Genomic DNA, 18,055 nt, shown 5'->3' on the forward strand with positions numbered 1-18,055 from the left:
TTTTAAGACATACAAGCAATAAGCATGGATAGTATTTCGGGTGCGATCATACCAGCACTAATGCACTGGATCCCATCAGAACTCCGCAGTTAAGCGTGCTTGGGCGAGAGTAGTACTAGGATGGGTGACCCCCTGGGAAGTCCTCGTGTTGCACCCATTTTTTTCGTTGTCCGTTTGCGTTTTTTTAGATTTTACGTGCGGTTTTTTTTTTGTTTTTTTTTTCTTGCTATTTCTATGCTCGGGTGGCCTCCGTTTCATGGTTCATGGTCTTCGTATTTTTGGAACGGTGCCGATCGGTCACGTGGGTCCCACGCCTCGCGTACGAAAACAAAGGAGGTTCTCCGTCTTTTTAGACATACAAGCAATAAGCATGGATAGTATTTCGGGTGCGATCATACATGCACTAATGCACCGGATCCCATCAGAACTCCGCAGTTAAGCGTGCTTGGGCGAGAGTAGTACTAGGATGGGTGACCCCCTGGGAAGTCTTCGTGTTGCACCCCCCTTTTTCGTTGTCCGTTTGCGTTTTTTTAGATTTTACGTGCGGTTTTTTTTTTTGTTTTTTTTTTCTTTCTTGCTATTTCTATGCTCGGGTGGCCTCCGTTTCATGGTTCATGGTCTTCGTATTTTTGGAACGGAACCGATCGGTCACGTGGGTCCCACGCCTCGCGTACGAAAACAAAGGAGGTTCTGCGTCTTTTAAGACATACAAGCAATAAGCATGGATAGTATTTTGGGTGCGATCATACCAGCACTAATGCACCGAATCCCATCAGAACTCCGCAGTTAAGCGTGCTTGGGCGAGAGTAGTACTAGGATGGGTGACCCCCTGGGAAGTCCTCGTGTTGCACCCCCCTTTTTCGTTGTCCGTTTGCGTTTTTTTAGATTTTACGTGCGGTTTTTTTTTGTTTTTTTTTCTTTCTTGCTATTTCTATGCTCAGGTGGCCTCCGCTTCATGGTTGATGGTCTTCGTATTTTTGGAACGGAGCTGATCGGTCACGTGGGTCCCACGCCTCGCGTACGAAAACAAAGGAGTTTCTGCGTCTTTTAAGACATACAAGCAATAAGCATGGATAGTATTTTGGGTGCGATCATACCAGCACTAATGCACCGAATCCCATCAGAACTCCGCAGTTAAGCGTGCTTGGGCGAGAGTAGTACTAGGATGGGTGACCCCCTGGGAAGTCCTCGTGTTGCACCCCCCTTTTTCGTTGTCCGTTTGCGTTTTTTTAGATTTTACGTGCGGTTTTTTTTTGTTTTTTTTTCTTTCTTGCTATTTCTATGCTCGGGTGGCCTCCGTTTCATGGTTCATCGTCTTCGTATTTTTGGAACGGAGCCGATCGGTCACGTGGGTCCCACGCCTCGCGTACGAAAACAAAGGAGGTTCTGCGTCTTTTAAGACATACAAGCAATAAGCATGGATAGTATTTCGGGTGCGATCATACCAGCACTAATGCACCGGATCCCATCAGAACTCCGCAGTTAAGCGTGCTTGGGCGAAAGTAGTACTAGGATGGGTGACCCCCTGGGAAGTCCTCGTGTTGCACCCCCCTTTTTCGTTGTCCGTTTGCGTTTTTTTAGATTTTACGTGCGGTTTTTTTTGTTTTTTTTTCTTTCTTGCTATTTCTATGCTCGGGTGGCCTCCGTTTCATGGTTCATGGTCTTCGTATTTTTGGAACGGAGCCGATCGGTCACGTGGGTCCCACGCCTCGCGTACGAAAACAAAGGAGGTTCTGCGTCTTTTAAGACATACAAGCAATAAGCATGGATAGTATTTCGGGTGCGATCATACCAGCACTAATGCACCGGATCCCATCAGAACTCCGCAGTTAAGCGTGCTTGGGCGAGAGTAGTACTAGGATGGGTGACCCCATGGGAAGTCCTCGTGTTGCACCCCCTTTTTCGTTGTCCGTTTGCGTTTTTTTAGATTTTACGTGCGGTTTTTTTTTGTTTTTTTTTTCTTTCTTGCTATTTCTATGCTCGGGTGGCCTCCGCTTCATGGTTGATGGTCTTCGTATTTTTGGAACGGAGCTGATCGGTCACGTGGGTCCCACGCCTCGCGTACGAAAACAAAGGAGTTTCTGCGTCTTTTAAGACATACAAGCAATAAGCATGGATAGTATTTTGGGTGCGATCATACCAGCACTAATGCACCGAATCCCATCAGAACTCCGCAGTGAAGCGTGCTTGGGCGAGAGTAGTACTAGGATGGGTGACCCCCTGGGAAGTCCTCGTGTTGCACCCCCCTTTTTCGTTGTCCGTTTGCGTTTTTTTAGATTTTACGTGCGGTTTTTTTTTGTTTTTTTTTCTTTCTTGCTATTTCTATGCTCGGGTGGCCTCCGTTTCATGGTTCATGGTCTTCGTGTTTTTGGAACGGAGCCGATCGGTCACGTGGGTCCCACGCCTCGCGTACGAAAACAAAGGAGGTTCTGCGTCTTTTACGACATACAAGCAATAAGCATGGATAGTATTTCGGGTGCGATCATACATGCACTAATGCACCGGATCCCATCAGAACTCCGCAGTTAAGCGTGCTTGGGCGAGAGTAGTACTAGGATGGGTGACCCCCTGGGAAGTCTTCGTGTTGCACCCCCCTTTTTCGTTGTCCGTTTGCGTTTTTTTAGATTTTACGTGCGGTTTTTTTTTTTGTTTTTTTTTTCTTTCTTGCTATTTCTATGCTCGGGTGGCCTCCGTTTCATGGTTCATGGTCTTCGTATTTTTGGAACGGAACCGATCGGTCACGTGGGTCCCACGCCTCGCGTACGAAAACAAAGGAGGTTCTGCGTCTTTTAAGACATACAAGCAATAAGCATGGATAGTATTTTGGGTGCGATCATACCAGCACTAATGCACCGAATCCCATCAGAACTCCGCAGTTAAGCGTGCTTGGGCGAGAGTAGTACTAGGATGGGTGACCCCCTGGGAAGTCCTCGTGTTGCACCCCCCTTTTTCGTTGTCCGTTTGCGTTTTTTTAGATTTTACGTGCGGTTTTTTTTTGTTTTTTTTTCTTTCTTGCTATTTCTATGCTCAGGTGGCCTCCGCTTCATGGTTGATGGTCTTCGTATTTTTGGAACGGAGCTGATCGGTCACGTGGGTCCCACGCCTCGCGTACGAAAACAAAGGAGTTTCTGCGTCTTTTAAGACATACAAGCAATAAGCATGGATAGTATTTTGGGTGCGATCATACCAGCACTAATGCACCGAATCCCATCAGAACTCCGCAGTTAAGCGTGCTTGGGCGAGAGTAGTACTAGGATGGGTGACCCCCTGGGAAGTCCTCGTGTTGCACCCCCCTTTTTCGTTGTCCGTTTGCGTTTTTTTAGATTTTACGTGCGGTTTTTTTTTGTTTTTTTTTCTTTCTTGCTATTTCTATGCTCGGGTGGCCTCCGTTTCATGGTTCATCGTCTTCGTATTTTTGGAACGGAGCCGATCGGTCACGTGGGTCCCACGCCTCGCGTACGAAAACAAAGGAGGTTCTGCGTCTTTTAAGACATACAAGCAATAAGCATGGATAGTATTTCGGGTGCGATCATACCAGCACTAATGCACCGGATCCCATCAGAACTCCGCAGTTAAGCGTGCTTGGGCGAAAGTAGTACTAGGATGGGTGACCCCCTGGGAAGTCCTCGTGTTGCACCCCCCTTTTTCGTTGTCCGTTTGCGTTTTTTTAGATTTTACGTGCGGTTTTTTTTGTTTTTTTTTCTTTCTTGCTATTTCTATGCTCGGGTGGCCTCCGTTTCATGGTTCATGGTCTTCGTATTTTTGGAACGGAGCCGATCGGTCACGTGGGTCCCACGCCTCGCGTACGAAAACAAAGGAGGTTCTGCGTCTTTTAAGACATACAAGCAATAAGCATGGATAGTATTTCGGGTGCGATCATACCAGCACTAATGCACCGGATCCCATCAGAACTCCGCAGTTAAGCGTGCTTGGGCGAGAGTAGTACTAGGATGGGTGACCCCATGGGAAGTCCTCGTGTTGCACCCCCTTTTTCGTTGTCCGTTTGCGTTTTTTTAGATTTTACGTGCGGTTTTTTTTTGTTTTTTTTTTCTTTCTTGCTATTTCTATGCTCGGGTGGCCTCCGCTTCATGGTTGATGGTCTTCGTATTTTTGGAACGGAGCTGATCGGTCACGTGGGTCCCACGCCTCGCGTACGAAAACAAAGGAGTTTCTGCGTCTTTTAAGACATACAAGCAATAAGCATGGATAGTATTTTGGGTGCGATCATACCAGCACTAATGCACCGAATCCCATCAGAACTCCGCAGTGAAGCGTGCTTGGGCGAGAGTAGTACTAGGATGGGTGACCCCCTGGGAAGTCCTCGTGTTGCACCCCCCTTTTTCGTTGTCCGTTTGCGTTTTTTTAGATTTTACGTGCGGTTTTTTTTTGTTTTTTTTTCTTTCTTGCTATTTCTATGCTCGGGTGGCCTCCGTTTCATGGTTCATGGTCTTCGTGTTTTTGGAACGGAGCCGATCGGTCACGTGGGTCCCACGCCTCGCGTACGAAAACAAAGGAGGTTCTGCGTCTTTTACGACATACAAGCAATAAGCATGGATAGTATTTCGGGTGCGATCATACCAGCACTAATGCACCGGATCCCATCAGAACTCCGCAGTTAAGCGTGCTTGGGCGAGAGTAGTACTAGGATGGGTGACCCCCTGGGAAGTCCTCGTGTTGCACCCCCCTTTTTCGTTGTCCGTTTGCGTTTTTTTAGATTTTACGTGCGGTTTTTTTTTTGTTTTTTTTTCTTTCTTGCTATTTCTATGCTCGGGTGGCCTCCGTTTCATGGTTCATGGTCTTCGTATTTTTGGAACGGAACCGATCGGTCACGTGGGTCCCACGCCTCGCGTACGAAAACAAAGGAGGTTCTGCGTCTTTTAAGACATACAAGCAATAAGCATGGATAGTATTTCGGGTGCGATCATACCAGCACTAATGCACCGAATCCCATCAGAACTCCGCAGTTAAGCGTGCTTGGGCGAGAGTAGTACTAGGATGGGTGACCCCCTGGGAAGTCCTCGTGTTGCACCCCCCTTTTTCGTTGTCCGTTTGCGTTTTTTTAGATTTTACGTGCGGTTTTTTTTTGTTTTTTTTTCTTTCTTGCTATTTCTATGCTCGGGTGGCCTCCGTTTCATGGTTCATGGTCTTCGTATTTTTGGAACGGAGCCGATCGGTCACGTGGGTCCCACGCCTCGCGTACGAAAACAAAGGAGGTTCTGCGTCTTTTAAGACATACAAGCAATAAGCATGGATAGTATTTCGGGTGCGATCATACCAGCACTAATGCACTGGATCCCATCAGAACTCCGCAGTTAAGCGTGCTTGGGCGAGAGTAGTACTAGGATGGGTGACCCCCTGGGAAGTCCTCGTGTTGCACCCATTTTTTTCGTTGTCCGTTTGCGTTTTTTTAGATTTTACGTGCGGTTTTTTTTTTGTTTTTTTTTTCTTGCTATTTCTATGCTCGGGTGGCCTCCGTTTCATGGTTCATGGTCTTCGTATTTTTGGAACGGTGCCGATCGGTCACGTGGGTCCCACGCCTCGCGTACGAAAACAAAGGAGGTTCTCCGTCTTTTTAGACATACAAGCAATAATCATGGATAGTATTTCGGGTGCGATCATACCAGCACTAATGCACCGGATCCCATCAGAACTCCGCAGTTAAGCGTGCTTGGGCGAGAGTAGTACTAGGATGGGTGACCCCCTGGGAAGTCTTCGTGTTGCACCCCCCTTTTTCGTTGTCCGTTTGCGTTTTTTTAGATTTTACGTGCGGTTTTTTTTTTTGTTTTTTTTTTCTTTCTTGCTATTTCTATGCTCGGGTGGCCTCCGTTTCATGGTTCATGGTCTTCGTATTTTTGGAACGGAACCGATCGGTCACGTGGGTCCCACGCCTCGCGTACGAAAACAAAGGAGGTTCTGCGTCTTTTAAGACATACAAGCAATAAGCATGGATAGTATTTTGGGTGCGATCATACCAGCACTAATGCACCGAATCCCATCAGAACTCCGCAGTTAAGCGTGCTTGGGCGAGAGTAGTACTAGGATGGGTGACCCCCTGGGAAGTCCTCGTGTTGCACCCCCCTTTTTCGTTGTCCGTTTGCGTTTTTTTAGATTTTACGTGCGGTTTTTTTTTGTTTTTTTTCTTTCTTGCTATTTCTATGCTCAGGTGGCCTCCGCTTCATGGTTGATGGTCTTCGTATTTTTGGAACGGAGCTGATCGGTCACGTGGGTCCCACGCCTCGCGTACGAAAACAAAGGAGTTTCTGCGTCTTTTAAGACATACAAGCAATAAGCATGGATAGTATTTTGGGTGCGATCATACCAGCACTAATGCACCGAATCCCATCAGAACTCCGCAGTTAAGCGTGCTTGGGCGAGAGTAGTACTAGGATGGGTGACCCCCTGGGAAGTCCTCGTGTTGCACCCCCCTTTTTCGTTGTCCGTTTGCGTTTTTTTAGATTTTACGTGCGGTTTTTTTTTGTTTTTTTTTCTTTCTTGCTATTTCTATGCTCGGGTGGCCTCCGTTTCATGGTTCATCGTCTTCGTATTTTTGGAACGGAGCCGATCGGTCACGTGGGTCCCACGCCTCGCGTACGAAAACAAAGGAGGTTCTGCGTCTTTTAAGACATACAAGCAATAAGCATGGATAGTATTTCGGGTGCGATCATACCAGCACTAATGCACCGGATCCCATCAGAACTCCGCAGTTAAGCGTGCTTGGGCGAGAGTAGTACTAGGATGGGTGACCCCATGGGAAGTCCTCGTGTTGCACCCCCTTTTTCGTTGTCCGTTTGCGTTTTTTTAGATTTTACGTGCGGTTTTTTTTTGTTTTTTTTTCTTTCTTGCTATTTCTATGCTCGGGTGGCCTCCGCTTCATGGTTGATGGTCTTCGTATTTTTGGAACGGAGCTGATCGGTCACGTGGGTCCCACGCCTCGCGTACGAAAACAAAGGAGTTTCTGCGTCTTTTAAGACATACAAGCAATAAGCATGGATAGTATTTTGGGTGCGATCATACCAGCACTAATGCACCGAATCCCATCAGAACTCCGCAGTTAAGCGTGCTTGGGCGAGAGTAGTACTAGGATGGGTGACCCCCTGGGAAGTCCTCGTGTTGCACCCCTCTTTTTCGTTGTCCGTTTGCGTTTTTTTAGATTTTACGTGCGGTTTTTTTTTGTTTTTGTTTCTTTCTTGCTATTTCTATGCTCGGGTGGCCTCCGTTTCATGGTTCATGGTCTTCGTATTTTTGGAACGGAGCCGATCGGTCACGTGGGTCCCACGCCTCGCGTACGAAAACAAAGGAGGTTCTGCGTCTTTTAAGACATACAAGCAATAAGCATGGATAGTATTTCGGGTGCGATCATACCAGCACTAATGCACCGGATCCCATCAGAACTCCGCAGTTAAGCGTGCTTGGGCGAGAGTAGTACTAGGATGGGTGACCCCCTGGGAAGTCCTCGTGTTGCACCCCCCCTTTTTCGTTGTCCGTTTGCGTTTTTTTAGATTTTACGTGCGGTTTTTTTTTTGTTTTTTTTTTTCTTTCTTGCTATTTCTATGCTCGGGTGGCCTCCGTTTCATGGTTCATGGTCTTCGTATTTTTGGAACGGAGTCGATCGGTCACGTGGGTCCCACGCCTCGCGTACGAAAACAAAGGAGGTTCTCCGTCTTTTTAGACATACAAGCAATCAGCATGGATAGTATTTCGGGTGCGATCATACCAGCACTAATGCACCGGATCCCATCAGAACTCCGCAGTTAAGCGTGCTTGGGCGAGAGTAGTACTAGGATGGGTGACCCCTTGGGAAGTCCTCGTGTTGCACCCCCCTTTTTCGTTGTCCGTTTGCGTTTTTTTAGATTTTACGTGCGGTTTTTTTTTTGTTTTTTTTTTCTTTCTTGCTATTTCTATGCTCGGGTGGCCTCCGTTTCATGGTTCATGGTCTTCGTATTTTTGGAACGGAACCGATCGGTCACGTGGGTCCCACGCCTCGCGTACGAAAACAAAGGAGTTTCTGCGTCTTTTAAGACATACAAGCAATAAGCATGGATAGTATTTTGGGTGCGATCATACCAGCACTAATGCACCGAATCCCATCAGAACTCCGCAGTGAAGCGTGCTTGGGCGAGAGTAGTACTAGGATGGGTGACCCCCTGGGAAGTCCTCGTGTTGCACCCCCCTTTTTCGTTGTCCGTTTGCGTTTTTTTAGATTTTACGTGCGGTTTTTTTTTGTTTTTTTTTCTTTCTTGCTATTTCTATGCTCGGGTGGCCTCCGCTTCATGGTTGATGGTCTTCGTATTTTTGGAACGGAGCCGATCGGTCACGTGGGTCCCACGCCTCGCGTACGAAAACAAAGGAGGTTCTGCGTCTTTTAAGACATACAAGCAATAAGCATGGATAGTATTTCGGGTGCGATCATACCAGCACTAATGCACCGGATCCCATCAGAACTCCGCAGTTAAGCGTGCTTGGGCTAGAGTAGTACTAGGATGGGTGACCCCCTGGGAAGTCCTCGTGTTGCACCCCTCTTTTTCGTTGTCCGTTTGCGTTTTTTTAGATTTTACGTGCGGTTTTTTTTTGTTTTTGTTTCTTTCTTGCTATTTCTATGCTCGGGTGGCCTCCGTTTCATGGTTCATGGTCTTCGTATTTTTGGAACGGAGCCGATCGGTCACGTGGGTCCCACGCCTCGCGTACGAAAACAAAGGAGGTTCTGCGTCTTTTAAGACATACAAGCAATAAGCATGGATAGTATTTTGGGTGCGATCATACCAGCACTAATGCACCGAATCCCATCAGAACTCCGCAGTTAAGCGTGCTTGGGCGAGAGTAGTACTAGGATGGGTGACCCCCTGGGAAGTCCTCGTGTTGCACCCCCTTTTTCGTTGTCCGTTTGCGTTTTTTTAGATTTTACGTGCGGTTTTTTTTTGTTTTTTTTTCTTTCTTGCTATTTCTATGCTCGGGTGGCCTCCGTTTCATGGTTCATGGTCTTCGTATTTTTGGAACGGAGCCGATCGGTCACGTGGGTCCCACGCCTCGCGTACGAAAACAAAGGAGGTTCTGCGTCTTTTACGACATACAAGCAATAAGCATGGATAGTATTTCGGGTGCGATCATACCAGCACTAATGCACCGGATCCCATCAGAACTCCGCAGTTAAGCGTGCTTGGGCGAGAGTAGTACTAGGATGGGTGACCCCCTGGGAAGTCCTCGTGTTGCACCCCCCTTTTTCGTTGTCCGTTTGCGTTTTTTTTGATTTTACGTGCGGTTTTTTTTTGTTTTTTTTTCTTTCTTGCTATTTCTATGCTCGGGTGGCCTCCGTTTCATGGTTCATGGTCTTCGTATTTTTGGAACGGAGCCGATCGGTCACGTGGGTCCCACGCCTCGCGTACGAAAACAAAGGAGGTTCTGCGTCTTTTACGACATACAAGCAATAAGCATGGATAGTATTTCGGGTGCGATCATACCAGCACTAATGCACCGGATCCCATCAGAACTCCGCAGTTAAGCGTGCTTGGGCGAGAGTAGTACTAGGATGGGTGACCCCCTGGGAAGTCCTCGTGTTGCACCCATTTTTTTCGTTGTCCGTTTGCGTTTTTTTAGATTTTACGTGCGGTTTTTTTTTTGTTTTTTTTTTCTTGCTATTTCTATGCTCGGGTGGCCTCCGTTTCATGGTTCATGGTCTTCGTATTTTTGGAACGGTGCCGATCGGTCACGTGGGTCCCACGCCTCGCGTACGAAAACAAAGGAGGTTCTCCGTCTTTTTAGACATACAAGCAATAAGCATGGATAGTATTTCGGGTGCGATCATACCAGCACTAATGCACCGGATCCCATCAGAACTCCGCAGTTAAGCGTGCTTGGGCGAGAGTAGTACTAGGATGGGTGACCCCCTGGGAAGTCTTCGTGTTGCACCCCCCTTTTTCGTTGTCCGTTTGCGTTTTTTTAGATTTTACGTGCGGTTTTTTTTTTTGTTTTTTTTTTCTTTCTTGCTATTTCTATGCTCGGGTGGCCTCCGTTTCATGGTTCATGGTCTTCGTATTTTTGGAACGGAACCGATCGGTCACGTGGGTCCCACGCCTCGCGTACGAAAACAAAGGAGGTTCTGCGTCTTTTAAGACATACAAGCAATAAGCATGGATAGTATTTTGGGTGCGATCATACCAGCACTAATGCACCGAATCCCATCAGAACTCCGCAGTTAAGCGTGCTTGGGCGAGAGTAGTACTAGGATGGGTGACCCCCTGGGAAGTCCTCGTGTTGCACCCCCCTTTTTCGTTGTCCGTTTGCGTTTTTTTAGATTTTACGTGCGGTTTTTTTTTTGTTTTTTTTTCTTTCTTGCTATTTCTATGCTCAGGTGGCCTCCGCTTCATGGTTGATGGTCTTCGTATTTTTGGAACGGAGCTGATCGGTCACGTGGGTCCCACGCCTCGCGTACGAAAACAAAGGAGTTTCTGCGTCTTTTAAGACATACAAGCAATAAGCATGGATAGTATTTTGGGTGCGATCATACCAGCACTAATGCACCGAATCCCATCAGAACTCCGCAGTTAAGCGTGCTTGGGCGAGAGTAGTACTAGGATGGGTGACCCCCTGGGAAGTCCTCGTGTTGCACCCCCCTTTTTCGTTGTCCGTTTGCGTTTTTTTAGATTTTACGTGCGGTTTTTTTTTGTTTTTTTTTCTTTCTTGCTATTTCTATGCTCGGGTGGCCTCCGTTTCATGGTTCATCGTCTTCGTATTTTTGGAACGGAGCCGATCGGTCACGTGGGTCCCACGCCTCGCGTACGAAAACAAAGGAGGTTCTGCGTCTTTTAAGACATACAAGCAATAAGCATGGATAGTATTTCGGGTGCGATCATACCAGCACTAATGCACCGGATCCCATCAGAACTCCGCAGTTAAGCGTGCTTGGGCGAAAGTAGTACTAGGATGGGTGACCCCCTGGGAAGTCCTCGTGTTGCACCCCCCTTTTTCGTTGTCCGTTTGCGTTTTTTTAGATTTTACGTGCGGTTTTTTTTGTTTTTTTTTCTTTCTTGCTATTTCTATGCTCGGGTGGCCTCCGTTTCATGGTTCATGGTCTTCGTATTTTTGGAACGGAGCCGATCGGTCACGTGGGTCCCACGCCTCGCGTACGAAAACAAAGGAGGTTCTGCGTCTTTTAAGACATACAAGCAATAAGCATGGATAGTATTTCGGGTGCGATCATACCAGCACTAATGCACCGGATCCCATCAGAACTCCGCAGTTAAGCGTGCTTGGGCGAGAGTAGTACTAGGATGGGTGACCCCATGGGAAGTCCTCGTGTTGCACCCCCTTTTTCGTTGTCCGTTTGCGTTTTTTTAGATTTTACGTGCGGTTTTTTTTTGTTTTTTTTTTCTTTCTTGCTATTTCTATGCTCGGGTGGCCTCCGCTTCATGGTTGATGGTCTTCGTATTTTTGGAACGGAGCTGATCGGTCACGTGGGTCCCACGCCTCGCGTACGAAAACAAAGGAGTTTCTGCGTCTTTTAAGACATACAAGCAATAAGCATGGATAGTATTTTGGGTGCGATCATACCAGCACTAATGCACCGAATCCCATCAGAACTCCGCAGTTAAGCGTGCTTGGGCGAGAGTAGTACTAGGATGGGTGACCCCCTGGGAAGTCCTCGTGTTGCACCCCCCTTTTTCGTTGTCCGTTTGCGTTTTTTTAGATTTTACGTGCGGTTTTTTTTTTGTTTTTTTTTCTTTCTTGCTATTTCTATGCTCGGGTGGCCTCCGTTTCATGGTTCATGGTCTTCGTATTTTTGGAACGGAGGCGATCGGTCACGTGGGTCCCACGCCTCGCGTACGAAAACAAAGGAGGTTCTGCGTCTTTTAAGACATACAAGCAATAAGCATGGATAGTATTTCGGGTGCGATCATACCAGCACTAATGCACCGGATCCCATCAGAACTCCGCAGTTAAGCGTGCTTGGGCGAGAGTAGTACTAGGATGGGTGACCCCCTGGGAAGTCCTCGTGTTGCACCCCCCTTTTTCGTTGTCCGTTTGAGTTTTTTTAGATTTTACGTGCGGTTTTTTTTTTGTTTTTTTTTTCTTTCTTGCTATTTCTATGCTCGGGTGGCCTCCGTTTCATGGTTCATGGTCTTCGTATTTTTGGAACGGAGCCGATCGGTCACGTGGGTCCCACACCTCGCGTACGAAAACAAAGGAGGTTCTGCGTCTTTTAAGACATACAAGCAATAAGCATGGATAGTATTTCGGGTGCGATCATACCAGCACTAATGCACCGGATCCCATCAGAACTCCGCAGTTAAGCGTGCTTGGGCGAGAGTAGTACTAGGATGGGTGACCCCCTGGGAAGTCCTCGTGTTGCACCCCCCTTTTTCGTTGTCCGTTTGCATTTTTTTAGATTTTACGTGCGGTTTTTTTTTGTTTTTTTTTTCTTGCTATTTCTATGCTCGGGTGGCCTCCGTTTCATGGTTCATGGTCTTCGTATTTTTGGAACGGAGCCGATCGGTCACGTGGGTCCCACGCCTCGCGTACGAAAACAAAGGAGGTTCTGTGTCTTTTAAGACATACAAGCAATAAGCATGCACAGTATTTCGGGTGCGATCATACCAGCACTAATGCACCGGATCCCATCAGAACTCCGCAGTTAAGCGTGCTTGGGCGAGAGTAGTACTAGGATGGGTGACCCCATGGGAAGTCCTCGTGTTGCACCCCCTTTTTCGTTGTCCGTTTGCGTTTTTTTAGATTTTACGTGCGGTTTTTTTTTGTTTTTTTTTTTCTTTCTTGCTATTTCTATGCTCGGGTGGCCTCCGCTTCATGGTTGATGGTCTTCGTATTTTTGGAACGGAGCTGATCGGTCACGTGGGTCCCACGCCTCGCGTACGAAAACAAAGGAGTTTCTGCGTCTTTTAAGACATACAAGCAATAAGCATGGATAGTATTTTGGGTGCGATCATACCAGCACTAATGCACCGAATCCCATCAGAACTCCGCAGTTAAGCGTGCTTGGGCGAGAGTAGTACTAGGATGGGTGACCCCCTGGGAAGTCCTCGTGTTGCACCCCCCTTTTTCGTTGTCCGTTTGCGTTTTTTTAGATTTTACGTGCGGTTTTTTTTTTGTTTTTTTTTCTTTCTTGCTATTTCTATGCTCGGGTGGCCTCCGTTTCATGGTTCATGGTCTTCGTATTTTTGGAACGGAGCCGATCGGTCACGTGGGTCCCACGCCTCGCGTACGAAAACAAAGGAGGTTCTGCGTCTTTTAAGACATACAAGCAATAAGCATGGATAGTATTTCGGGTGCGATCATACCAGCACTAATGCACCGGATCCCATCAGAACTCCGCAGTTAAGCGTGCTTGGGCGAGAGTAGTACTAGGATGGGTGACCCCATGGGAAGTCCTCGTGTTGCACCCCCTTTTTCGTTGTCCGTTTGCGTTTTTTTAGATTTTACGTGCGGTTTTTTTTTGTTTTTTTTTTCTTTCTTGCTATTTCTATGCTCGGGTGGCCTCCGCTTCATGGTTGATGGTCTTCGTATTTTTGGAACGGAGCTGATCGGTCACGTGGGTCCCACGCCTCGCGTACGAAAACAAAGGAGTTTCTGCGTCTTTTAAGACATACAAGCAATAAGCATGGATAGTATTTTGGGTGCGATCATACCAGCACTAATGCACCGAATCCCATCAGAACTCCGCAGTTAAGCGTGCTTGGGCGAGAGTAGTACTAGGATGGGTGACCCCCTGGGAAGTCCTCGTGTTGCACCCCCCTTTTTCGTTGTCCGTTTGCGTTTTTTTAGATTTTACGTGCGGTTTTTTTTTGTTTTTTTTTTCTTTCTTGCTATTTCTATGCTCGGGTGGCCTCCGTTTCATGGTTCATGGTCTTCGTATTTTTGGAACGGAGCCGATCGGTCACGTGGGTCCCACGCCTCGCGTACGAAAACAAAGGAGGTTCTGCATCTTTTAAGACATACAAGCAATAAGCATGGATAGTATTTCGGGTGCGATCATACCAGCACTAATGCACCGGATCCCATCAGAACTCCGCAGTTAAGCGTGCTTGGGCGAGAGTAGTACTAGGATGGGTGACCCCCTGGGAAGTCCTCGTGTTGCACCCCCCTTTTTCGTTGTCCGTTTGCGTTTTTTTAGATTTTACGTGCGGTTTTTTTTTTGTTTTTTTTTCTTTCTTGCTATTTCTATGCTCGGGTGGCCTCCGTTTCATGGTTCATGGTCTTCGTATTTTTGGAACGGAGCCGATCGGTCACGTGGGTCCCACGCCTCGCGTACGAAAACAAAGGAGGTTCTCCGTCTTTTAAGACATACAAGCAATAAGCATGGATAGTATTTCGGGTGCGATCATACCAGCACTAATGCACCGGATCCCATCAGAACTCCGCAGTTAAGCGTGCTTGGGCGAGAGTAGTACTAGGATGGGTGACCCCCTGGGAAGTCCTCGTGTTGCACCCCCCTTTTTCGTTGTCCGTTTGCGTTTTTTTAGATTTTACGTGCGGTTTTTTTTTGTTTTTTTTCTTGCTATTTCTATGCTCGGGTGGCCTCCGTTTCATGGTTCATGGTCTTCGTATTTTTGGAACGGAGCCGATCGGTCACGTGGGTCCCACGCCTCGCGTACGAAAACAAAGGAGGTTCTCCGTCTTTTAAGACATACAAGCAATAAGCATGGATAGTATTTCGGGTGCGATCATACCAGCACTAATGCACCGGATCCCATCAGAACTCCGCAGTTAAGCGTGCTTGGGCGAGAGTAGTACTAGGATGGGTGACCCCCTGGGAAGTCCTCGTGTTGCACCCCCCTTTTTCGTTGTCCGTTTGCGTTTTTTTAGATTTTACGTGCGGTTTTTTTTTGTTTTTTTTCTTGCTATTTCTATGCTCGGGTGGCCTCCGTTTCATGGTTCATGGTCTTCGTATTTTTGGAACGGAGCCGATCGGTCACGTGGGTCCCACGCCTCGCGTACGAAAACAAAGGAGGTTCTGTGTCTTTTAAGACATACAAGCAATAAGCATGGACAGTATTTCGGGTGCGATCATACCAGCACTAATGCACCGGATCCCATCAGAACTTCGCAGTTAAGCGTGCTTGGGCGAGAGTAGTACTAGGATTGGTGACCCCATGGGAAGTCCTCGTGTTGCACCCCCTTTTTCGTTGTCCGTTTGCGTTTTTTTAGATTTTACGTGCGGTTTTTTTTTGTTTTTTTTTCTTTCTTGCTATTTCTATGCTCGGGTGGCCTCCGTTTCATGGTTCATGGTCTTCGTATTTTTGGAACGGAACCGATCGGTCACGTGGGTCCCACGCCTCGCGTACGAAAACAAAGGAGGTTCTGCGTCTTTTAAGACATACAAGCAATAAGCATGGATAGTATTTTGGGTGCGATCATACCAGCACTAATGCACCGAATCCCATCAGAACTCCGCAGTTAAGCGTGCTTGGGCGAGAGTAGCACTAGGATGGGTGACCCCCTGAGAAGTCCTCGTGTTGCACCCCCCTTTTTCGTTGTCCGTTTGCGTTTTTTTAGATTTTACGTGCGGTTTTTTTTTTTTTTTTTTCTTTCTTGCTATTTCTATGCTCAGGTGGCCTCCGTTTCATGGTTCATGGTCTTCGTATTTTTGGAACGGAGCCGATCGGTCACGTGGGTCCCACGCCTCGCGTACGAAAACAAAGGAGGTTCTGCGTCTTTTAAGACATACAAGCAATAAGCATGGATAGTATTTCGGGTGCGATCATACCAGCACTAATGCACCGGATCCCATCAGAACTCCGCAGTTAAGCGTGCTTGGGCTAGAGTAGTACTAGGATGGGTGACCCCATGGGAAGTCCTCGTGTTGCACCCCCTTTTTCGTTGTCCGTTTGCGTTTTTTTAGATTTTACGTGCGGTTTTTTTTTGTTTTTTTTTTCTTTCTTGCTATTTCTATGCTCGGGTGGCCTCCGCTTCATGGTTGATGGTCTTCGTATTTTTGGAACGGAGCTGATCGGTCACGTGGGTCCCACGCCTCGCGTACGAAAACAAAGGAGTTTCTGCGTCTTTTAAGACATACAAGCAATAAGCATGGATAGTATTTTGGGTGCGATCATACCAGCACTAATGCACCGAATCCCATCAGAACTCCGCAGTGAAGCGTGCTTGGGCGAGAGTAGTACTAGGATGGGTGACCCCCTGGGAAGTCCTCGTGTTGCACCCCCCTTTTTCGTTGTCCGTTTGCGTTTTTTTAGATTTTACGTGCGGTTTTTTTTTTGTTTTTTTTTCTTTCTTGCTATTTCTATGCTCGGGTGGCCTCCGTTTCATGGTTCATGGTCTTCGTATTTTTGGAACGGAACCGATCGGTCACGTGGGTCCCACGCCTCGCGTACGAAAACAAAGGAGGTTCTGCGTCTTTTAAGACATACAAGCAATAAGCATGGATAGTATTTCGGGTGCGATCATACCAGCACTAATGCACCGAATCCCATCAGAACTCCGCAGTTAAGCGTGCTTGGGCGAGAGTAGTACTAGGATGGGTGACCCCCTGGGAAGTCCTCGTGTTGCACCCCCCTTTTTCGTTGTCCGTTTGCGTTTTTTTAGATTTTACGTGCGGTTTTTTTTTGTTTTTTTTTCTTTCTTGCTATTTCTATGCTCGGGTGGCCTCCGTTTCATGGTTCATGGTCTTCGTATTTTTGGAACGGAGCCGATCGGTCACGTGGGTCCCACGCCTCGCGTACGAAAACAAAGGAGGTTCTGCGTCTTTTAAGACATACAAGCAATAAGCATGGATAGTATTTCGGGTGCGATCATACCAGCACTAATGCACTGGATCCCATCAGAACTCCGCAGTTAAGCGTGCTTGGGCGAGAGTAGTACTAGGATGGGTGACCCCCTGGGAAGTCCTCGTGTTGCACCCATTTTTTTCGTTGTCCGTTTGCGTTTTTTTAGATTTTACGTGCGGTTTTTTTTTTGTTTTTTTTTTCTTGCTATTTCTATGCTCGGGTGGCCTCCGTTTCATGGTTCATGGTCTTCGTATTTTTGGAACGGTGCCGATCGGTCACGTGGGTCCCACGCCTCGCGTACGAAAACAAAGGAGGTTCTCCGTCTTTTTAGACATACAAGCAATAAGCATGGATAGTATTTCGGGTGCGATCATACCAGCACTAATGCACCGGATCCCATCAGAACTCCGCAGTTAAGCGTGCTTGGGCGAGAGTAGTACTAGGATGGGTGACCCCCTGGGAAGTCTTCGTGTTGCACCCCCCTTTTTCGTTGTCCGTTTGCGTTTTTTTAGATTTTACGTGCGGTTTTTTTTTTGTTTTTTTTTTCTTTCTTGCTATTTCTATGCTCGGGTGGCCTCCGTTTCATGGTTCATGGTCTTCGTATTTTTGGAACGGAACCGATCGGTCACGTGGGTCCCACGCCTCGCGTACGAAAACAAAGGAGGTTCTGCGTCTTTTAAGACATACAAGCAATAAGCATGGATAGTATTTTGGGTGCGATCATACCAGCACTAATGCACCGAATCCCATCAGAACTCCGCAGTTAAGCGTGCTTGGGCGAGAGTAGTACTAGGATGGGTGACCCCCTGGGAAGTCCTCGTGTTGCACCCCCCTTTTTCGTTGTCCGTTTGCGTTTTTTTAGATTTTACGTGCGGTTTTTTTTTGTTTTTTTTTCTTTCTTGCTATTTCTATGCTCAGGTGGCCTCCGCTTCATGGTTGATGGTCTTCGTATTTTTGGAACGGAGCTGATCGGTCACGTGGGTCCCACGCCTCGCGTACGAAAACAAAGGAGTTTCTGCGTCTTTTAAGACATACAAGCAATAAGCATGGATAGTATTTTGGGTGCGATCATACCAGCACTAATGCACCGAATCCCATCAGAACTCCGCAGTTAAGCGTGCTTGGGCGAGAGTAGTACTAGGATGGGTGACCCCCTGGGAAGTCCTCGTGTTGCACCCCCCTTTTTCGTTGTCCGTTTGCGTTTTTTTAGATTTTACGTGCGGTTTTTTTTTGTTTTTTTTTCTTTCTTGCTATTTCTATGCTCGGGTGGCCTCCGTTTCATGGTTCATCGTCTTCGTATTTTTGGAACGGAGCCGATCGGTCACGTG

General features: G+C 47.3%; 52 non-coding genes across 52 annotated transcripts; all 52 read left to right on the forward strand.

Annotated features, from left to right (window-relative positions):
• The first annotated feature begins 38 nt into the window (after nt 1-38).
• LOC145156072 (5S ribosomal RNA) lies at nt 39-157 on the forward strand. Its single transcript, XR_013736496.1, has one exon. It is a non-coding gene; the product is annotated as a 5S ribosomal RNA (ribosomal RNA).
• Nucleotides 158-384: 227 nt separating this feature from the next.
• LOC145147770 (5S ribosomal RNA) lies at nt 385-503 on the forward strand. The gene has a single exon (XR_013728662.1). It is a non-coding gene; the product is annotated as a 5S ribosomal RNA (ribosomal RNA).
• Nucleotides 504-735: 232 nt separating this feature from the next.
• On the forward strand, nt 736-854 carry LOC145143877 (5S ribosomal RNA). The gene has a single exon (XR_013724907.1). It is a non-coding gene; the product is annotated as a 5S ribosomal RNA (ribosomal RNA).
• Nucleotides 855-1,083: 229 nt separating this feature from the next.
• LOC145143878 (5S ribosomal RNA) lies at nt 1,084-1,202 on the forward strand. Its single transcript, XR_013724908.1, has one exon. It is a non-coding gene; the product is annotated as a 5S ribosomal RNA (ribosomal RNA).
• Nucleotides 1,203-1,431: 229 nt separating this feature from the next.
• Nucleotides 1,432-1,550, forward strand: LOC145137438 (5S ribosomal RNA). The gene has a single exon (XR_013721065.1). It is a non-coding gene; the product is annotated as a 5S ribosomal RNA (ribosomal RNA).
• Nucleotides 1,551-1,778: 228 nt separating this feature from the next.
• On the forward strand, nt 1,779-1,897 carry LOC145153047 (5S ribosomal RNA). The gene has a single exon (XR_013733576.1). It is a non-coding gene; the product is annotated as a 5S ribosomal RNA (ribosomal RNA).
• Nucleotides 1,898-2,126: 229 nt separating this feature from the next.
• Nucleotides 2,127-2,245, forward strand: LOC145146130 (5S ribosomal RNA). Its single transcript, XR_013727080.1, has one exon. It is a non-coding gene; the product is annotated as a 5S ribosomal RNA (ribosomal RNA).
• A 229-nt stretch (nt 2,246-2,474) lies between these two features.
• Nucleotides 2,475-2,593, forward strand: LOC145147771 (5S ribosomal RNA). The gene has a single exon (XR_013728663.1). It is a non-coding gene; the product is annotated as a 5S ribosomal RNA (ribosomal RNA).
• A 232-nt stretch (nt 2,594-2,825) lies between these two features.
• Nucleotides 2,826-2,944, forward strand: LOC145143880 (5S ribosomal RNA). Its single transcript, XR_013724909.1, has one exon. It is a non-coding gene; the product is annotated as a 5S ribosomal RNA (ribosomal RNA).
• Nucleotides 2,945-3,173: 229 nt separating this feature from the next.
• LOC145143881 (5S ribosomal RNA) lies at nt 3,174-3,292 on the forward strand. Its single transcript, XR_013724910.1, has one exon. It is a non-coding gene; the product is annotated as a 5S ribosomal RNA (ribosomal RNA).
• A 229-nt stretch (nt 3,293-3,521) lies between these two features.
• LOC145137441 (5S ribosomal RNA) lies at nt 3,522-3,640 on the forward strand. Its single transcript, XR_013721066.1, has one exon. It is a non-coding gene; the product is annotated as a 5S ribosomal RNA (ribosomal RNA).
• A 228-nt stretch (nt 3,641-3,868) lies between these two features.
• Nucleotides 3,869-3,987, forward strand: LOC145153048 (5S ribosomal RNA). Its single transcript, XR_013733577.1, has one exon. It is a non-coding gene; the product is annotated as a 5S ribosomal RNA (ribosomal RNA).
• A 229-nt stretch (nt 3,988-4,216) lies between these two features.
• On the forward strand, nt 4,217-4,335 carry LOC145146131 (5S ribosomal RNA). Its single transcript, XR_013727081.1, has one exon. It is a non-coding gene; the product is annotated as a 5S ribosomal RNA (ribosomal RNA).
• A 229-nt stretch (nt 4,336-4,564) lies between these two features.
• On the forward strand, nt 4,565-4,683 carry LOC145146255 (5S ribosomal RNA). The gene has a single exon (XR_013727204.1). It is a non-coding gene; the product is annotated as a 5S ribosomal RNA (ribosomal RNA).
• Nucleotides 4,684-4,913: 230 nt separating this feature from the next.
• On the forward strand, nt 4,914-5,032 carry LOC145143882 (5S ribosomal RNA). Its single transcript, XR_013724911.1, has one exon. It is a non-coding gene; the product is annotated as a 5S ribosomal RNA (ribosomal RNA).
• A 229-nt stretch (nt 5,033-5,261) lies between these two features.
• On the forward strand, nt 5,262-5,380 carry LOC145156074 (5S ribosomal RNA). Its single transcript, XR_013736498.1, has one exon. It is a non-coding gene; the product is annotated as a 5S ribosomal RNA (ribosomal RNA).
• A 227-nt stretch (nt 5,381-5,607) lies between these two features.
• On the forward strand, nt 5,608-5,726 carry LOC145155391 (5S ribosomal RNA). Its single transcript, XR_013735834.1, has one exon. It is a non-coding gene; the product is annotated as a 5S ribosomal RNA (ribosomal RNA).
• Nucleotides 5,727-5,958: 232 nt separating this feature from the next.
• LOC145143883 (5S ribosomal RNA) lies at nt 5,959-6,077 on the forward strand. The gene has a single exon (XR_013724912.1). It is a non-coding gene; the product is annotated as a 5S ribosomal RNA (ribosomal RNA).
• Nucleotides 6,078-6,305: 228 nt separating this feature from the next.
• Nucleotides 6,306-6,424, forward strand: LOC145143884 (5S ribosomal RNA). Its single transcript, XR_013724913.1, has one exon. It is a non-coding gene; the product is annotated as a 5S ribosomal RNA (ribosomal RNA).
• A 229-nt stretch (nt 6,425-6,653) lies between these two features.
• On the forward strand, nt 6,654-6,772 carry LOC145153049 (5S ribosomal RNA). The gene has a single exon (XR_013733578.1). It is a non-coding gene; the product is annotated as a 5S ribosomal RNA (ribosomal RNA).
• Nucleotides 6,773-7,000: 228 nt separating this feature from the next.
• LOC145143885 (5S ribosomal RNA) lies at nt 7,001-7,119 on the forward strand. Its single transcript, XR_013724914.1, has one exon. It is a non-coding gene; the product is annotated as a 5S ribosomal RNA (ribosomal RNA).
• Nucleotides 7,120-7,348: 229 nt separating this feature from the next.
• Nucleotides 7,349-7,467, forward strand: LOC145146266 (5S ribosomal RNA). Its single transcript, XR_013727217.1, has one exon. It is a non-coding gene; the product is annotated as a 5S ribosomal RNA (ribosomal RNA).
• A 233-nt stretch (nt 7,468-7,700) lies between these two features.
• LOC145153436 (5S ribosomal RNA) lies at nt 7,701-7,819 on the forward strand. Its single transcript, XR_013733945.1, has one exon. It is a non-coding gene; the product is annotated as a 5S ribosomal RNA (ribosomal RNA).
• Nucleotides 7,820-8,050: 231 nt separating this feature from the next.
• On the forward strand, nt 8,051-8,169 carry LOC145146132 (5S ribosomal RNA). The gene has a single exon (XR_013727082.1). It is a non-coding gene; the product is annotated as a 5S ribosomal RNA (ribosomal RNA).
• A 229-nt stretch (nt 8,170-8,398) lies between these two features.
• LOC145139775 (5S ribosomal RNA) lies at nt 8,399-8,517 on the forward strand. The gene has a single exon (XR_013721994.1). It is a non-coding gene; the product is annotated as a 5S ribosomal RNA (ribosomal RNA).
• A 229-nt stretch (nt 8,518-8,746) lies between these two features.
• Nucleotides 8,747-8,865, forward strand: LOC145143886 (5S ribosomal RNA). Its single transcript, XR_013724915.1, has one exon. It is a non-coding gene; the product is annotated as a 5S ribosomal RNA (ribosomal RNA).
• A 228-nt stretch (nt 8,866-9,093) lies between these two features.
• On the forward strand, nt 9,094-9,212 carry LOC145146277 (5S ribosomal RNA). Its single transcript, XR_013727230.1, has one exon. It is a non-coding gene; the product is annotated as a 5S ribosomal RNA (ribosomal RNA).
• Nucleotides 9,213-9,441: 229 nt separating this feature from the next.
• Nucleotides 9,442-9,560, forward strand: LOC145153796 (5S ribosomal RNA). Its single transcript, XR_013734288.1, has one exon. It is a non-coding gene; the product is annotated as a 5S ribosomal RNA (ribosomal RNA).
• A 227-nt stretch (nt 9,561-9,787) lies between these two features.
• Nucleotides 9,788-9,906, forward strand: LOC145155392 (5S ribosomal RNA). Its single transcript, XR_013735835.1, has one exon. It is a non-coding gene; the product is annotated as a 5S ribosomal RNA (ribosomal RNA).
• Nucleotides 9,907-10,138: 232 nt separating this feature from the next.
• On the forward strand, nt 10,139-10,257 carry LOC145143888 (5S ribosomal RNA). The gene has a single exon (XR_013724917.1). It is a non-coding gene; the product is annotated as a 5S ribosomal RNA (ribosomal RNA).
• Nucleotides 10,258-10,487: 230 nt separating this feature from the next.
• LOC145143889 (5S ribosomal RNA) lies at nt 10,488-10,606 on the forward strand. Its single transcript, XR_013724918.1, has one exon. It is a non-coding gene; the product is annotated as a 5S ribosomal RNA (ribosomal RNA).
• A 229-nt stretch (nt 10,607-10,835) lies between these two features.
• On the forward strand, nt 10,836-10,954 carry LOC145137448 (5S ribosomal RNA). Its single transcript, XR_013721075.1, has one exon. It is a non-coding gene; the product is annotated as a 5S ribosomal RNA (ribosomal RNA).
• Nucleotides 10,955-11,182: 228 nt separating this feature from the next.
• Nucleotides 11,183-11,301, forward strand: LOC145153050 (5S ribosomal RNA). Its single transcript, XR_013733579.1, has one exon. It is a non-coding gene; the product is annotated as a 5S ribosomal RNA (ribosomal RNA).
• Nucleotides 11,302-11,530: 229 nt separating this feature from the next.
• On the forward strand, nt 11,531-11,649 carry LOC145143890 (5S ribosomal RNA). The gene has a single exon (XR_013724919.1). It is a non-coding gene; the product is annotated as a 5S ribosomal RNA (ribosomal RNA).
• A 230-nt stretch (nt 11,650-11,879) lies between these two features.
• On the forward strand, nt 11,880-11,998 carry LOC145146289 (5S ribosomal RNA). Its single transcript, XR_013727241.1, has one exon. It is a non-coding gene; the product is annotated as a 5S ribosomal RNA (ribosomal RNA).
• A 231-nt stretch (nt 11,999-12,229) lies between these two features.
• On the forward strand, nt 12,230-12,348 carry LOC145146301 (5S ribosomal RNA). Its single transcript, XR_013727252.1, has one exon. It is a non-coding gene; the product is annotated as a 5S ribosomal RNA (ribosomal RNA).
• Nucleotides 12,349-12,574: 226 nt separating this feature from the next.
• On the forward strand, nt 12,575-12,693 carry LOC145153051 (5S ribosomal RNA). The gene has a single exon (XR_013733580.1). It is a non-coding gene; the product is annotated as a 5S ribosomal RNA (ribosomal RNA).
• Nucleotides 12,694-12,923: 230 nt separating this feature from the next.
• On the forward strand, nt 12,924-13,042 carry LOC145143891 (5S ribosomal RNA). The gene has a single exon (XR_013724920.1). It is a non-coding gene; the product is annotated as a 5S ribosomal RNA (ribosomal RNA).
• Nucleotides 13,043-13,272: 230 nt separating this feature from the next.
• LOC145153052 (5S ribosomal RNA) lies at nt 13,273-13,391 on the forward strand. The gene has a single exon (XR_013733581.1). It is a non-coding gene; the product is annotated as a 5S ribosomal RNA (ribosomal RNA).
• A 229-nt stretch (nt 13,392-13,620) lies between these two features.
• LOC145143892 (5S ribosomal RNA) lies at nt 13,621-13,739 on the forward strand. Its single transcript, XR_013724921.1, has one exon. It is a non-coding gene; the product is annotated as a 5S ribosomal RNA (ribosomal RNA).
• A 230-nt stretch (nt 13,740-13,969) lies between these two features.
• Nucleotides 13,970-14,088, forward strand: LOC145146313 (5S ribosomal RNA). Its single transcript, XR_013727263.1, has one exon. It is a non-coding gene; the product is annotated as a 5S ribosomal RNA (ribosomal RNA).
• Nucleotides 14,089-14,318: 230 nt separating this feature from the next.
• On the forward strand, nt 14,319-14,437 carry LOC145146325 (5S ribosomal RNA). Its single transcript, XR_013727275.1, has one exon. It is a non-coding gene; the product is annotated as a 5S ribosomal RNA (ribosomal RNA).
• A 224-nt stretch (nt 14,438-14,661) lies between these two features.
• LOC145146337 (5S ribosomal RNA) lies at nt 14,662-14,780 on the forward strand. The gene has a single exon (XR_013727286.1). It is a non-coding gene; the product is annotated as a 5S ribosomal RNA (ribosomal RNA).
• A 224-nt stretch (nt 14,781-15,004) lies between these two features.
• On the forward strand, nt 15,005-15,123 carry LOC145148183 (5S ribosomal RNA). The gene has a single exon (XR_013729081.1). It is a non-coding gene; the product is annotated as a 5S ribosomal RNA (ribosomal RNA).
• Nucleotides 15,124-15,351: 228 nt separating this feature from the next.
• Nucleotides 15,352-15,470, forward strand: LOC145148993 (5S ribosomal RNA). The gene has a single exon (XR_013729853.1). It is a non-coding gene; the product is annotated as a 5S ribosomal RNA (ribosomal RNA).
• Nucleotides 15,471-15,698: 228 nt separating this feature from the next.
• LOC145143557 (5S ribosomal RNA) lies at nt 15,699-15,817 on the forward strand. The gene has a single exon (XR_013724588.1). It is a non-coding gene; the product is annotated as a 5S ribosomal RNA (ribosomal RNA).
• A 229-nt stretch (nt 15,818-16,046) lies between these two features.
• Nucleotides 16,047-16,165, forward strand: LOC145146133 (5S ribosomal RNA). The gene has a single exon (XR_013727083.1). It is a non-coding gene; the product is annotated as a 5S ribosomal RNA (ribosomal RNA).
• Nucleotides 16,166-16,395: 230 nt separating this feature from the next.
• LOC145143893 (5S ribosomal RNA) lies at nt 16,396-16,514 on the forward strand. Its single transcript, XR_013724922.1, has one exon. It is a non-coding gene; the product is annotated as a 5S ribosomal RNA (ribosomal RNA).
• A 229-nt stretch (nt 16,515-16,743) lies between these two features.
• On the forward strand, nt 16,744-16,862 carry LOC145156075 (5S ribosomal RNA). Its single transcript, XR_013736499.1, has one exon. It is a non-coding gene; the product is annotated as a 5S ribosomal RNA (ribosomal RNA).
• Nucleotides 16,863-17,089: 227 nt separating this feature from the next.
• LOC145155393 (5S ribosomal RNA) lies at nt 17,090-17,208 on the forward strand. Its single transcript, XR_013735836.1, has one exon. It is a non-coding gene; the product is annotated as a 5S ribosomal RNA (ribosomal RNA).
• A 231-nt stretch (nt 17,209-17,439) lies between these two features.
• LOC145143894 (5S ribosomal RNA) lies at nt 17,440-17,558 on the forward strand. Its single transcript, XR_013724923.1, has one exon. It is a non-coding gene; the product is annotated as a 5S ribosomal RNA (ribosomal RNA).
• A 229-nt stretch (nt 17,559-17,787) lies between these two features.
• LOC145143896 (5S ribosomal RNA) lies at nt 17,788-17,906 on the forward strand. The gene has a single exon (XR_013724924.1). It is a non-coding gene; the product is annotated as a 5S ribosomal RNA (ribosomal RNA).
• The last annotated feature ends 149 nt before the right edge of the window (nt 17,907-18,055 follow it).

The sequence above is a fragment of the Lactuca virosa genome, chromosome 1 (assembly GCF_052849685.1).
Source record: "Lactuca virosa cultivar CGN04683 chromosome 1, Lactuca_virosa_CGN04683_v6, whole genome shotgun sequence".
NCBI lineage: Eukaryota > Viridiplantae > Streptophyta > Magnoliopsida > Asterales > Asteraceae > Lactuca > Lactuca virosa.